At 33.5% G+C, this 14,977-nt stretch overlaps 1 protein-coding gene across 2 annotated transcripts in view; it reads left to right on the forward strand.

The window, feature by feature from the left end:
• Window positions 1-8,250: 8,250 nt before the first annotated feature.
• LOC110995748 (high affinity cAMP-specific and IBMX-insensitive 3',5'-cyclic phosphodiesterase 8) overlaps window positions 8,251-14,977 on the forward strand; it is a 117,352-nt gene continuing 110,625 nt past the window's right edge. For both annotated transcript variants that reach the window (XM_022263053.2, XM_022263057.2), the window contains exon 1: window positions 8,251-8,386. The gene's annotated coding sequence lies outside the window, so the exon portion shown is untranslated. The remainder of the gene's footprint in view (window positions 8,387-14,977) is intronic.

Here is a 14,977-nt window from a genome sequence, read left to right on the forward strand (position 1 = left end):
CGTGTTGAAGAACTTCAACAAGGAAAACATAAGCCCCTTTTTGGTATAAATGGGTAAATTAAATTATAACTATATATATAATTATATATAATTAAATATGAACTGAATATGTCGATTCCCGGCTCCTCCTGATGTAGTTAGATACTTAGCAAAACTATTTACCAAATAATCATCTGGCATATGGTTCAATTTGTGAGACTCTAAGCGATTCCATCTAATAATAATTTATTAAAAACGTACATAGTAAAGCATTTCCTTTCCTCATATCGCTTATAGCTAAACCAATCACGCAGGAATTGCCAGTATGGGATGCACATCCATTATAATTTTATTGGCGTCTCGGCGCAGAGTTCATGATTTGACTCTTGCGTGGCGACCTTCATCATTTTATTATTAGCCGTAATTCCATCACTTTGCATCTGGTTTTCGGTTATAAAACAGATACAGAAACGTATAGACAATCAAGTTGGACGTTTTTATCTTGCCCGAATAAGCATCTAAATCCGTCATTTGTCTTAGGACACTCATAACCGTCTCTAATAATAGGCGTGGCTCCTTGACAAATTTATTTATTACAACCAGAGATCCTGTAAGACTAGCTACCCCCGCAATTATTGGGAGCAAGGTTAAGAAAACCCTTTAGAATCGGGTATCAAATCATCGCCGCGTAGTTGATTAGGTGTAGCTTCGCTAAAGTTTTTAGAAAGATTTCCCATAAATTAAATTATTAAGGCAAAGTGGCGTCATGAAAGTTCATAAATATTATTGTTGAAATCTAGAAAATAATAGTCGGAATGCTGAGACTCGATCGGAAAAGTCTCTTTCGCAGTAGGATTTTCGGCCGCTTAATGAATTAGCCAGGTTTTCTACTTCTATATAAACAATGAAAATTTATTTACCATATTTATTAAATGGTTCTAAAGCTTAGGCTTTAATTAGATTGTATTGTTTATTTCATCATGATTCTATCGAAAATAAATAATTCAAATCACATTGTTGCGTTTTTTAGTTATATTATATAACCTTACAAGCCACCAGGAGATAACAAACACGTCTCTCATAATGGACCTCGGACGTCAAACGGAACACATAATATATAAATTTTACCTAAAAATAAAATTTGTATTATGTTTCCTGAGACGTCCGAGGTCCAAACGAGCTCTTCCTGGTTCTCTAATTATGAGACAAACAATGAACAAGAATTCTGGCGGCTTGCTTTAGCGCGATAAAAAGTTAGTTCCAGTTTCAAACGCTGGGCGCTGGCGGCGGTGTCACGTGGTGGGAAAAGGTCGGTAACTAGCGATTTGGGCGGAAACGGAAGCGATGTACTCTCATAATGGACCTCGGACGTCTCAGGAAACATAATACAAATTTTATTTTTAGGTAAAATTTATATATTATGTGTGCCATCATATGTGTTGAGAGACATCTGTTACTACTATCCTATATCAATAAGTAACCAAGAGAACAGGAAAATTTCAACCACATGATGTAATTAACAAAACGTAGATGGCGCTGTTACAAGCAAATATATAATAATTTTTGTTAGAGATGGCGTAGCAAAACTGTGTAGGGTTTAATATTTTACCTGCATTAGGAATACATTATGCGCATTTTATTATAGGCGCTTTTATTTTTATTAATTTTTATATGTTTAAATGGTGTAGTTATATATTTTCTTGGAAACCTTATTTAAAATAACTTAATAGTTAAGTTCGTTCATTCAATTTGTTTAATAAGGACATGGTCCACTATAATGCTTGTCAATTATAAAGTATCGGTGTAGTACACGCAGGGTTTATTGAACACATTGATTACTCTACCTATCTTTTAGATCCCTTAGATGACAATAACAAATATCAGGTGCATGTTGACAACATTTCATCTTACATTTCTATAATTAAAAAAAAACATTAAAATATAATATTATAGCTGGACCAAAAATCATTCGATTACTAATAAAAGAGAAAAACGAAACATGTAAATAAGAGTGCAAATCAGTTACGAAGACAAATGGTACATTTGTTAATGACAGTTCTGACCATAGGACGATGAAAGACCGCTTTGCAAGATTTTCAATGATGAATTATTTCATTCTATTTATTACCGTTAAAGTTTCATGGATCCTTTTCTATAAAAATTAAGAGAATCTTGTTCCAGTAGCAACAAAAAAAATATCACTTGCAAGTGATTTTTATTAATACACTTGCGACCCGCCCCGGCTTCGCACGGGTGCAATGCTGATACTAAATACACTACAGAAGATGTGTGAACGTTGTATATAATAATGTGGGTTATCCATAAGAGATAGACATATACCATCACGGACTTTTCTGTAGACCTTTTCAATGTGTACAACACTTAGTGCATTATTTTGATAAAACTCGTAGGGTTCAGCCTGCGTTTGCAATGTAAGCGGAAAAAATGTAATTATTTACGACATCACATTAGAAACCTCAAAAATAACAGTACTTCTCCACTATTTAATGGATGTTATTATACATATAAACCTTCCTCTTGAATCACTACCTATTAAAAAAACCGCATCAAAATCAGTTGCGTAGTTTCAAAGATTTACGCATACAAAGGGACATAGGGACAGAGAAAGCGACTTTGTTTTATAATATGTAGTGATATGTTCCTACTTTTGGTTAGGTGTAGTTTTATTGGACGCATAATACAAGATTTGACGAAAGTGACAATTAAATGAAAAGACAATAAATGAAGTTTATTAATAACTTTTTAAATTTATAAAAAAAAACACAAAGCAAAAGATTTACGTATGTGTGTATCGGAAAGTGCAAAGGCCGGATTGCAGCTAAACCCGGAAAAAACAAAAATCATGACCAATGGCAACAAAGACCCTGTAATAGTGGAACAGAACCAAATCTCCTACGTTGAAGAATACATATACCTCGGTCAACTGATGTCTCCAGACGATGACGAAAACAAAGAAGTCGAAAGAAGAGCTGCGAATAGCTGGAAAAAATATTGGGGCCTGAAAGAAATAATGAAAGACATGACCCTACACAATTCAACGAAAAGCAAATTATTTAACACATGCATACTGCCAGTGATGACATACGGGAGCGAAACATGGGCTTTAACAAAAAACGTAACAAATAAACTATCCATATGTCAACATGCCATGGAAAGGAGCATGACTGGGATCAAAAAAAAAGACAAAGTAAGGAGTAGCGACATCAGAAGAAGGACTGGGGTACAGGACGTGGCTCTGAAAATAAGAAGACAAAAATGGAAATGGGCAGGCCACATGATCAGGGGAAAGGAAAAATGGAGCAAAATAGTCACACAATGGTACCCAAGAGATGGAAAGAGAAAGAGAGGTAGACCACAAAAAAGATGGGACGACGACATTAGACAAGTCGCGGGAACGACATGGGGTAGAGTGGCCTTAGAAAGGCCAGAATGGAGTAGATTGGAGGAGGCCTTTGCCACCTGGCAAACGGACAAGCAAAAGTGGAAAAAGGGAACAATGTACGAAAAATAAAGAACACGCTGTCATGTCCGATAAAAGGCTATTATTATTATGTGTGTACGACTTCATAATAGTAATTATCCAATGGCACTAAAATGCTGCACGCATTTTAGTGCACTGCACATGGCGGTTTTAGGGCTACTGACCTGATGACGTGCCAAATAGAATTACGAAATAATGATACGTAGACATAATGAGAAATGTAATTACGAAATTTCTATATAGACATAATTACACGTCTACTTTTATGATCACATTTTTATAGAAAAATCGTTATCAATCCTCTATGTAAGAACCCAATAATTAACCCACAGATCAGACCGTGTTCATCGATCTCCTATCTGCATCCCAATAACCAAACCCTACAAAGACCATTGACTAGACCCAGACAAGACAGATCCATTTTTGGCGACGGATTGTATGCAATCTCTTCACTCACATTTAATAATCAATATAAACCAAAAAAAGTAAATAGAACCGTACAAATAATATTTAAATATAAATATCTATGTTTAAAACATATCAAATCGCTTTTTTAATTATTTTAAAAACTGATATAAGTTATAATCTCAAGATAGAATATTGGCACAGTTGTACTGTCATTTTTATACAAGGTCTATCGACACACACCGATCCGACCTACTATGGATAGCTTGTATCGACAGGTGGCTATTACAATCCGTCGATTGGATATTTGGCACACTTTTATCAATATTTGCATTAAGATGTCTATCTCAGATGGTCAAAAATGGAATGAGAAAGGTTTAGGTAGGGTTTGGACGTAAGTCAACATACCTGTCATTTAAAAATTATTGTAAATATTAATAAAATAAGCAGACCGTAAGAAATTGTTTCTTTTTTGACATGTCTCTTATTGCCTCTCTTTTATATATAATTCCATCTTTCGCAAAATCTTTAGTATCATCATTTTTTGTTATATAAAATTTATGTTAGCTGTATTACGATAAATAAATCATTATTGTAAAGCACGGACCAAATAACATCATCTATATACGGTCAACATGGGATAATTATAATTACCTAGGTATTAATTAACGTAGATCCATTAATAAACCGTTTCCGCAAACAATGAGCGTACATATTCAATTTGTGTTTATTTATGATCGGATGCAAATAACCTCTGCCTGCGTTTATACACTTCGAGATATGTTTCATTCGGATGGGTAAGCAGTGTAAGCGCAGAAAGTTGATACGTCAAAGAAATAGGCTCAGTTACAGGTATTAGGGACAGGGGTTAACGTAAAATACTTCATAACCAACAATTTTAAGACTCTTATGAACTAAGTACTTGAGTTTAGTTAGTTTTTTTTTACCTTGAACATTTTGACGTGACAACGTATTATATATTTAACGTATAATTCGATGGAGTCGGCTGCACGCATGAAATAAACATGACGAATGCGGCGTTACCTCGCTTTTGACGCGTTCCATGTAAGGCTGAAGGTGGAAGCGAGAGCGCGGAAAGAGCAACAATGTGGCACAATCGGCCACCGCCTTCAGCGGCGTTCGTTCCTTAAAGAAAAATTACATAATTATAATTATGCGTTATTATAGTTACATTTATTTGTAACTTGAAAAATTCAAATTCTTTTGAAAAATGCCACCATTCCATCAGTATTTTCTTATGACGTTGTCACGTTACCAGATAGATACTGAGGACGGATATCGATAGAAACTTCATATCACGAGGAACTTATAAGTTTACTGCATGAAGCATTCAATTATATTATTTTAATTAAGTACTTTATCAATAAATATAGTATTAATTTGGATTTTTTATGGAACAGGCGGCAAACGGGCAGGAACATTATCAGAAGGCTCCAAGTGCGTTGCCGGCATTTTAAAAATTGGGACGCTCTTTTCTTGTAGGACCCTAAGCCGAATTGGTTCGGAAATACTTCAGTGGGCAGCTGGTTGTTCATACTAGTGGTGCGCGGGTTTTTTTTTTCTTAAGAACGTCAACGTCGACGTGGAGTTGACACGGATAGTATTTTGGAATTATAAAACATAGTGGACGCTTAAAGACAGTATATGTCACGACAGTTATAAGGACAAAAGTAATGGGAGACGTTTAAGAGACCCTCTGGTGCATAAAAGTTATCTATAAAATGGTTCACTTCGTTATATATTTATTGGATGCTACTAGTAAATAGCCTTTGAACTCCAGTGCAATATAATTGGTATCGGAATACCTCCGACGGTATGCAACCGCTAATTTAATCTTATGCTCCTCTAATAACTATAACTTGAACCCACAATTAAATGTAGAATACATTATTTTACAATGTGGTAACTTTTCATACTAATTAGGTAATTTTCGATTAGATTAGAAATGGACATATATACCGCTCGTCTCGGCCTAGTCGTAGTCGTCGTAGGTACGAATCCCGGCTGTGCACAAATGGACTTTCTATCTCGGTGGGCATGAGTATTCGCTCGACCGGTGAAGGAACAGTCGTGACGACACCGGCTTGCCTTAGACCCTTAAAAACGGCAACGTGTGTCAGGCTCAGGTCACCTATTAGATCGACAAATGATCATGAAACAGACATAGAATTCTTAAAAAATTGAATCGTGAAACAAAATTTACTTTCCAAAATAAGATCAAAATTATTCCTTTCTTTCCCATTAGATTTCTCTGAAAAGGATCATCTTTATGACATTTAGTTTTAAAATACAAACATAAATAAATGTAGCGCACGTTCTTGGAAATCTACAATATCATATTCAAGTACATGCGGAAAGAAAACACCTTTATTTCGTGATTCAAATGTACGATCTCGGGGTTGAGTCTAGCCACTAGCCCAGAAAGCATTACGAATTATATTGATGTATGTGCGTTATCTCAGTAGTTATTATATTTTATTAAAAGGTTACTTAACAAACACGTATCCCAGGCTCCTAATGTATTGAAGTTTAGCCGGTGACTTTTATTATAATTAATTGCTTCGTAATGTAAATCTATAAAAAAATAATAGCGTAGAGATATAATAAATAAATAAAAATTACCGAATGCAAAAGATTACGTTTACTAACCAGATGGGCCGATCAAGTGAGTGCTGCACAAAAACTTAAGGTGTTTCCTTGCTGACATGATGTACCGACTGAAGAGAGAGAATATAAGAAACTGCCCAATAACAATTACTTACAGTCTGTATTTGTTATTGGGCGAGTTATTTACGAGTCTTTTAAACTATGAACGTTTTATTTAATATATTTGCGCGCAAACAAATAATTAAAAATCAATCCATTAAAAGGAAAAAAATATAGAAAGAAACAATGTGCATCGTAACTTGATTTCAATTAAAAGACTTGCAACTCTGTCTGGAGTCGTAATAAAATTCTAGTCCATTTGTGATCTAAATCATAAGAATATTTTTGAATTGTTATTCTATTGCAGTTTGCTTTACATTCATAAATTTGTTTTCGCCTTATTGTAAATATAAAAATTAATGAATAACAGACGTTGACTAGGCAAGATGAATATTGGAGATAATGTTTTCGAAGGACGGAGCTTAATGGTCAAGCTAAATAAAAGATAAATGAAAAGAAATAGATTTTTATTCATCTATGATATCACTTGCTGTTTAGGCAAAGGAAAATATAATAAACAAGCATGTATTTGAACTAAATTCAAATCTTTAACAATGTTCCTTTAAAAAAAAAGAATTAAACAAATTCAAAAATATCTAGTAAGTAATGCATTTTCATTATTTAATAACATCAAAGTTAAATTAGTTCAAACTGCCTCTATTTCTGTCTCCATCCTCCTCGGTCTCTCGCTCTTCTCCTCCATCCTTCCTGTCGTTAGACGACAATAATCCTATCGTTAAATGTCAATTTCTCCCTCTGACTTTTTACCCTGCTTTCTCCACGCAAATCCTTTACGCGCATCTTCCTGCACCATTATTTAGGTGCTACCCTCGTACTTCGCTCCATGTCACTACTCTCTCCGTCATGGTGGCCAAAAAGTCGTGGATCAAACGCAACTAGGGGATAGATTGAAGAAAAAGTTATTTTCTCTTCTTTATAAGGTCTTTTATCCATCCAAAAATCGACTTTTTTTACTTATTCTTATAAAAGTCGAAAAAATCTAAATCTTGTATGTTTTTTATAATATCCACTAGATTGGTACTGATGAGAACTTGCGTTAGACATTCTATTTATGGTTGTTTGTTCCCATCCCGTTAACTTTAAAACATTCCAGGTATGTTTTGTATTCGTGTTTGTTGATTTATCTAAAATGTTTATTGTACAAGTGCCAAAATCACCATTTGTTAAACGTAAGCTGTTGACATATCGATGGCTACAGAAATTCACAGAAAATGCGGTTTGATTAATATAAATATTGAATTACTCTTCTTAATGTTAAAATGGTGAATTACGGAGCAGTCTAGACTTGAATGAATACATCTATCATCTAGGGTTCCTATTATGATAAAACACATAGTGACGGGGAGACAAATCTCATAATCCTAACATCTATTGTAGATCTGAAAGTCATGTTGTCATACTTTCTTTAGAAATAAACTAAGTGGAGGAATAATTTTTCACGATAAATTTTACAAATTGTTGCCTGTATACCATGCTAGGGAAAAACGCCTTGGGCAGTTTTGTTTGCTGAAAATTAACTTGGGCGGAATCGGGCTGAAGAGGGAGGAGGGCTAAGTCCTTCAAGCTTTGCCTCGTCACTTGAGTATTCGGTCCTCACTCCTCAGTCATGATGCGTCAGTGAGTGAGGACGCACGTCGCGTCCGCAGTGTTATGAAACGAGATTTTCTCTAAAACAATAGCAAATGCAACATGTGACAAAGTTTAAGTTGTTCCTGAATATAATGTTTTAGAGTTTGTGTCAAGTTTCTAAAGGTAAGGTTTATGTATATGACTATTTTCTTAACTTTATGTGCATTTGAATTGAAAGAAATGCGTAAAAATATAGGTTTGTATAACATACATTATATATATAATATCTTTGTGATTTCGATTTTAAACAGTTTCGCTTCTATTGATTCAAATTTAATAAAACAAAAACAGATGGGATTAATTCAACTAAAATTTAAAGGACGTATATAGTTTGAGTCAATGGTAGTAGTACATTATATTATGGTAGATAAACCCTTAATGCGAGGGGGAAAATTCTTCCCGGATGTTTTTTACATTTTTCATATGATTTGCATTCGCACTAAAGAATTACTGTTACACGTTATTATCCCGCTAATTTCTCTGATAGACCAAAAGATAAATTGTTTTAGCTTACTATATAATAATCATATTTTTGCAATAACATATTTGAGATTGAAATTAAACATTATTTCAAATAATTAAACATGCATCATTTTAATTACATTATAACCCAGTATTGCTTTAAATTTTTAGAGGCAAGTTGGTCGGCCTTCTGTGCCTGACATCGTCGATTTTGAGTCTAAATCATGATCGCTTGATTTTGTTCTGTTTATTTTCACCGTACAAGGAAGTGTTAAGTGTCTAAATAGAACGAACATTCCATTAGTATTAAGGCGAGTTTGGAACGTGCACTTAACCACTGAGCCTATTATATAAAATAAACGGACACGTACGTAATGAAAACTATAGTTATAAAACATATATATGTTGCGTATGCAAAACAGAGCAATGTGCTATGACAATCCCTTTCTTACATCTCCGCATCCGCATCTCTATCACGTACCAAGAAACATTACACGTAATACTTCATAAATACACTTACATATTTTGCAAATATATTTTATCATAGTATATGTATCATTATCGTACTTAAATAAATATTAAACAGCATAGGCAAAATGATAACTATTTTCGCACAATCCCTTTCGAGTTACTGCTTCAGCAGTCGTGAGCAGCCCTGAATATAAAATCAGTGGCGCTACAACCCTTTTAGATCTAGGCCTCAGACTACTGAATCTGTTTCATGAACATTTATCAATCTAATAGGCAAGTAGATGATCCTGTGCCTAACAAACGCCGTCGACTTTTTAAGTCTGAGGCAAGCCAGTTTCTTCGCAATGTTTTCCTTCACCGTTCGAGAAAATGCTAAATGCGCTCATAGACAGAAAGTCCATTGGTCCAGTCGGGGAACGAACCTCAGGAATAAGAGTCGCTGAAGCTGCTAAATATAGACAACAAAAAATTCTAAATACCACATCGTCACTTAGGTAATCCTACGTCCTATTTCGAGTGCATGTAATATATATAAGGTGTTCAAGGCAAATATATCGAGGCCGAACGCTAATTATTTTGTCGTGACGATCTAAATGTTGACATTCATCGGCCGTTTCCTGATTTGTACGAAATGTAAACCTTTTATGGTTGGGTTTTCTTTATAAGCGTCTTTTGTATTAGAACGTATAAAGTGTTCGACAGAGAAATGTATTACGGTTGTATACATTCCAAGGATAAATGAATTTTATTCAGCCACAATCTTTAGAAGGTCGTTTTAGTGGCGCTGCACAACCTCCTTCAGTCTATCCTGTTTTCAGTAAGTCTCTGCGCCTGGGTGATAATACCCGTAAGGGTTTTTACTTGATCGATCCGGTAGGGAATCCGTCTCGAGGTCTGGTGAAACCGGCTATTAGATATATAATTATAATAATAATATATGGTTAGGAAAATATATTTATCAGTTGTAGAATTGTTTACCATACGCTCTTATTGTAATAAACATATACACGATAGCGATTAACAGGTACAATAAAAACACTTATCGAGTTTGTTTCTGTGAATTAATTTATATAATATAAAATACAATGTTCTCGTTTTGATTCTTTAACGGCCAGGTTTAACGTGGATCTGATAGAGGAAAATGGCACACATTTATCGTACTTATCTAAATTACATTCTCTCATCACTTATTGAGCATATTTTTCAACTGGTACTATTTATTGGTGTGCGTTACAGTTATACCATATACAATGACATATTACCTAAATAACTAAGTACACCTAAAAAATTAAAAACTATTGCAGCACACATATATTCCGGTGTCCTATTGTAGAGGCAAGTGATAGTTTTACTGTGGTGATTCTAAATTCAATATTGTCATTGTGACGATACGAAGTTTAAAAACGAATCTGGTGTAATTCTACAAGACTCCCTTGTTTTTATTAAGGCATTAAACAGTTTTAGAATGCGGGAGATATGCAGACAAGCGAGATATGATTATAATCAATGTTCAAGTGTTGAATTAAAATTATTTGCTTGAGCATTTGCTTTGTGATAACGTTACATATCATAGCAAATATAAATATGTTTTTAGTTTATTTCTTTATGTTACATGTTAAGTATAAGAAAGGTTTTAGTGTTAAAGGAAGGTTTTGTGTGAAGCTTAGTGGCTGGCAAGCAAATCTGAGGTCATCCTCAGCTGTGTGTTCAGCAATTTATCGCTTCTACTGCCCAAAACTTATTGAATATTGTATCTTCAGAAAGTTTGGTGGGTCATATTATATATGTATCAGTATGAAATGTTTAAAAGTTTTTGTAATTTCATTTAGTGAATCATCAAATCCTTCTGTGTATTCCAAACGTTAACGAAATAAGAAAAGCGGAAATTGTTCTTATCAAATTGAATTTCTAATAAATGAAGTTACTTGATTTGATTATTAGGGTCATTTATAAAACTTTAGTTTACCTTGCTTAGTTCAGGTAGTGTTATCAAAAACGTCATTCCGTCACTAATGAAAACAAATTTCTTTAATGCATATTTCAAACGTAAATTCTCCTGATATATTGACAGCAATTACTATCGGACGGAAACAATTTCAAAAATTATTTTAATAGACTCAGTTTTAAATCATTCTTGAGTCTTTGTGTTACATCTTAAGATGCAAAAACTAAAGAAAGAAAGTTGCATTTATCTGGTTAACACTGAGCCTTCATAAGTTCTCTTATTGTTTTTACACATACATATTCTTTCTACAACATATTTTCATAAGTATCAGATGGTGCACCTTGTAACATGTGTGTAAGAGCAAAATTAAAATAAACATAAGTAAGAATATAGTGTTAATTATCTGTGTGTAGTAGAGCAGTAGCTCTAGATCAGTATTTCCCGACGTGGGGCCCACAGGGGGACAATTTGATTGTTAATGAGGGCAATCGAAGTATCTGGATGTATCATAACGTGGAGATATGAGACTGAAGCTAACCGAATTTAACTTTATATATATATTTTTTTTATTAATCGCCTCTTTTTGGACATGACAGTATTTTCTTTATTTTTAGTTTTTTTTGTTCCACTTTTGCGTGTCCGCTTGCCAGGTGGCAAAGGCCTCCTCCAGTCTGCTCCATTCTGGCTTCATATATCACTAAATAATATAGGAAAACCTTTGTTAAATTTATTTTGAATTTCAGTATTTCATTGTTTTGAAAATGTATCGCTGAGAAATGGTTTCGTTAACAATTTCTAAGCCTGACCTTGAAACCTGTCATTTAAATTTCTTAGTAAACAATTAAATTATTGAATATATAAATTATGTATGGTACATATATGGGGGCATAAGAAATAGTTTGGTATGCTCCAGATATAAAATCGTTTAGAAATATAAATTTGAAATCAAAAGAACTAGACGCTATAATATGTCAGTCCCTACTCACTTTTGGGTATTGCAGAACTTTAAACTGACCTGAATGACCCGACCGAACAAATAGTAATTATTTTTCTTCCATTCTCGTCTCTTCGAGATCGTCGTGAATACTTTGAGTAAATGCTTTTTTGGATAATGACTTGCACGCATGTCTCTCACCTTTTAACTTTCCTTCTATTATTTATATTAATTCTTAATTATTACAATTTCCACTCAGACTCACTTGACAGGTAAATATTTACTCTAATGATTGATTATTATTACTGAGTAAATTTTACGCAATAATTAATTTACACGCAGTAAAGGTATTCCAGTAACAATTATGTAACCGTTATTGTTTGGCTCAGTTTGTTCACCAACTTCCAAATTTAGTTCTTATATTGTGTTTGACAAATTTGGTATACGATAAAACGGTAGTAGAATATCTAAAATGAATACATAACAAATATGTATGAATCTGTTTTAATTCTAAATATGTTATTTTAAACTAGTAGTAATCTCAATTTTAGCAGTAAATATGATATTTTTATATTTATTTAAGATTTTATAACTAGACAGCAATTATTTAGACTTGTGTATTAAAAATTGATTTAAATCGTCATGTTCTTAATTTGAATTTGTAACAAGGAGGATATATTCAACCTATTTTTATCTACACACAATAAATCACGAGAAATATGTCGACGCGCATTAGTCCAACATACCGGATAATTGTTCCCATCATTATCATAATCAGTGGTGTGTGATAAGGCACTCGAGTTATCTCGGGTCACACTTAAAGTAGAAGTGACGTGGCATGACGTCAGCGTTGTAGCTGCCAGAATGTATTTGTGAGTAATATAAAAATAGAATACACTAATTATTAGCGCCAATGTGTACTTTGGCATCGTTGATTAATAGCGATTTCCTATATTTAAATCTGGCATCGCAACTGAGTTTTAATTTTAAAATTGCAGATTTTTCTAATACTGCAACGTGATTTTTAATAAGCATTTTAATTATAAAATTAAAACAATTGCAATCCGTTTAACTGTTTTCAGCGTCTAGAAACAGCAAAAATATTAAATACAAATTGAGTTTCTACATCAAACTCAATACGGCTGACGACGCACTGACACACACTGTACATAAAAAACTCAATATGAAACTCCTAATTTTCCACATTTTGTAAGAAATCAATTTCATTTGATCATTGATACTCACAAATAATCAGAATCATAAATCTTAAAGTGGTATCGAAATTACATGAAATGATGGTTGTACCTATGTAATGTTAATTAAAGCCTAATTCGTAAAAATTTAAATGAAGTATAAATTTTAATATCGTATTTCGTGTTGTATCGAAATAATTAAGGCTTCAATATCTTTGTCTCAAATTTACGCAAATGTTTTAAAAGTGGTAACGGTAATTTTATCTTTCTAGAGAATAAGGTTATGTCTAAAGTAGATTGTTAGATCTAAAATATTTCGACTTTTTTTTTAATGAAGCAATCACTTAAAAATCAATTTTATACGCCAGCTTTAATTCAACCTCATGAAGTTCACTATTTGCAAGAGTAGCGAGCGACGCAATGGTCAAGAGCAAGTATAAATGAATCCTAAACTCATTGATTTAAATTCATAACTATTCAATTAGGGTTGCCATAAGCTTTTACGTCGAGTGAATTGTTAATTTGCTAATGGATTTGTCAAACGTCTGTTTTGTCACTTTGCAGCTGTCGATGGCGTTTGAAAGGATTGAAATTGAGTTATCTATACCCTTTATAAAATAAAATATCTCCGTTGAGTAGTATTGCTTAATTAGCATAAAGATTTGATTAGTAGCCACTATTAACAAAGATTTAAACAAAAAACGCAAATGAATAAGCCCGATGCCCATTTGCAAATTTACATTTATCCACCTTATTCTGGCAAAAAAATAATTGTTCCAATTTTGAATTCAGAAGGCTGACCTGGTTATCAGTAAGGAAATAGCAGAACGGAAACCTGTGTCTTAATGTGCGACATATGAGAGATCAAAATGTTTGCATGGTATCCGCACAAGAGAGCATGTAAAGTGGATATTTCTAATTTAAAATGTTACAAGTTGACGATCAGTGCAAGTGACAACCTATTACCGGGCTTCCAGAGATATCTGTTTCCTACTAATTTATATTCTGTCGCATTTCCGAGCTTTCATCTCCGATATTCCTACTCCTTTGCATAGGAATACCACAGACAGTCTTATAATTTATTTCGTAAAGAATCCTGCAAGATCATATTTGAGATGTAATAGGTATGTAGGAGATGTCGTAGTAGCGTAGACCTCAAGCAGGCTATTTAAACGAGCAAATACGAACTATAATATATATATAGAACTAATAAACTAATCTATTTAATATAGACAATAATCAAACGAAAGCAGCTAGTAGTAGTAGTAGATAGTTGGCTTGGTGGTATGAAATGTAGGTACATTTTATTTACCTAAAATGACTTATTTCTCTTGACGTTTCTTTAAGCGTTTCTGAAGCGAAGAGTCAAAAAAATCGATTACCAAATTGACAGAGAAGATACAATACAATATAAGTACCAGCTTCTTCCACTTTAGTAGTGTATTTAATAAGGCTATTTCGGCCGCTACTGAAATATTTTCGAAGCAAGTCAAACTAAAGAGGGAACTAATTGTTAAAAAGGCCGGCAACGTACTCGCGAGCGCTCTATCTCTTTGCCAACACATTCTCTATGAGAAGAATCTCCAACAACTAGCAATTAGTAATTTAACTTACTAATGACTAGTGTGGTGAATTCTAGTGAAGATTGGTAATTTTAACGTCATTTTAAACCAACACTTTAATTTATTTGTTAACAAGCATGTTATTTC

Source organism: Pieris rapae, chromosome 1, assembly GCF_905147795.1.
Source record: "Pieris rapae chromosome 1, ilPieRapa1.1, whole genome shotgun sequence".
Lineage (NCBI taxonomy): Eukaryota > Metazoa > Arthropoda > Insecta > Lepidoptera > Pieridae > Pieris > Pieris rapae.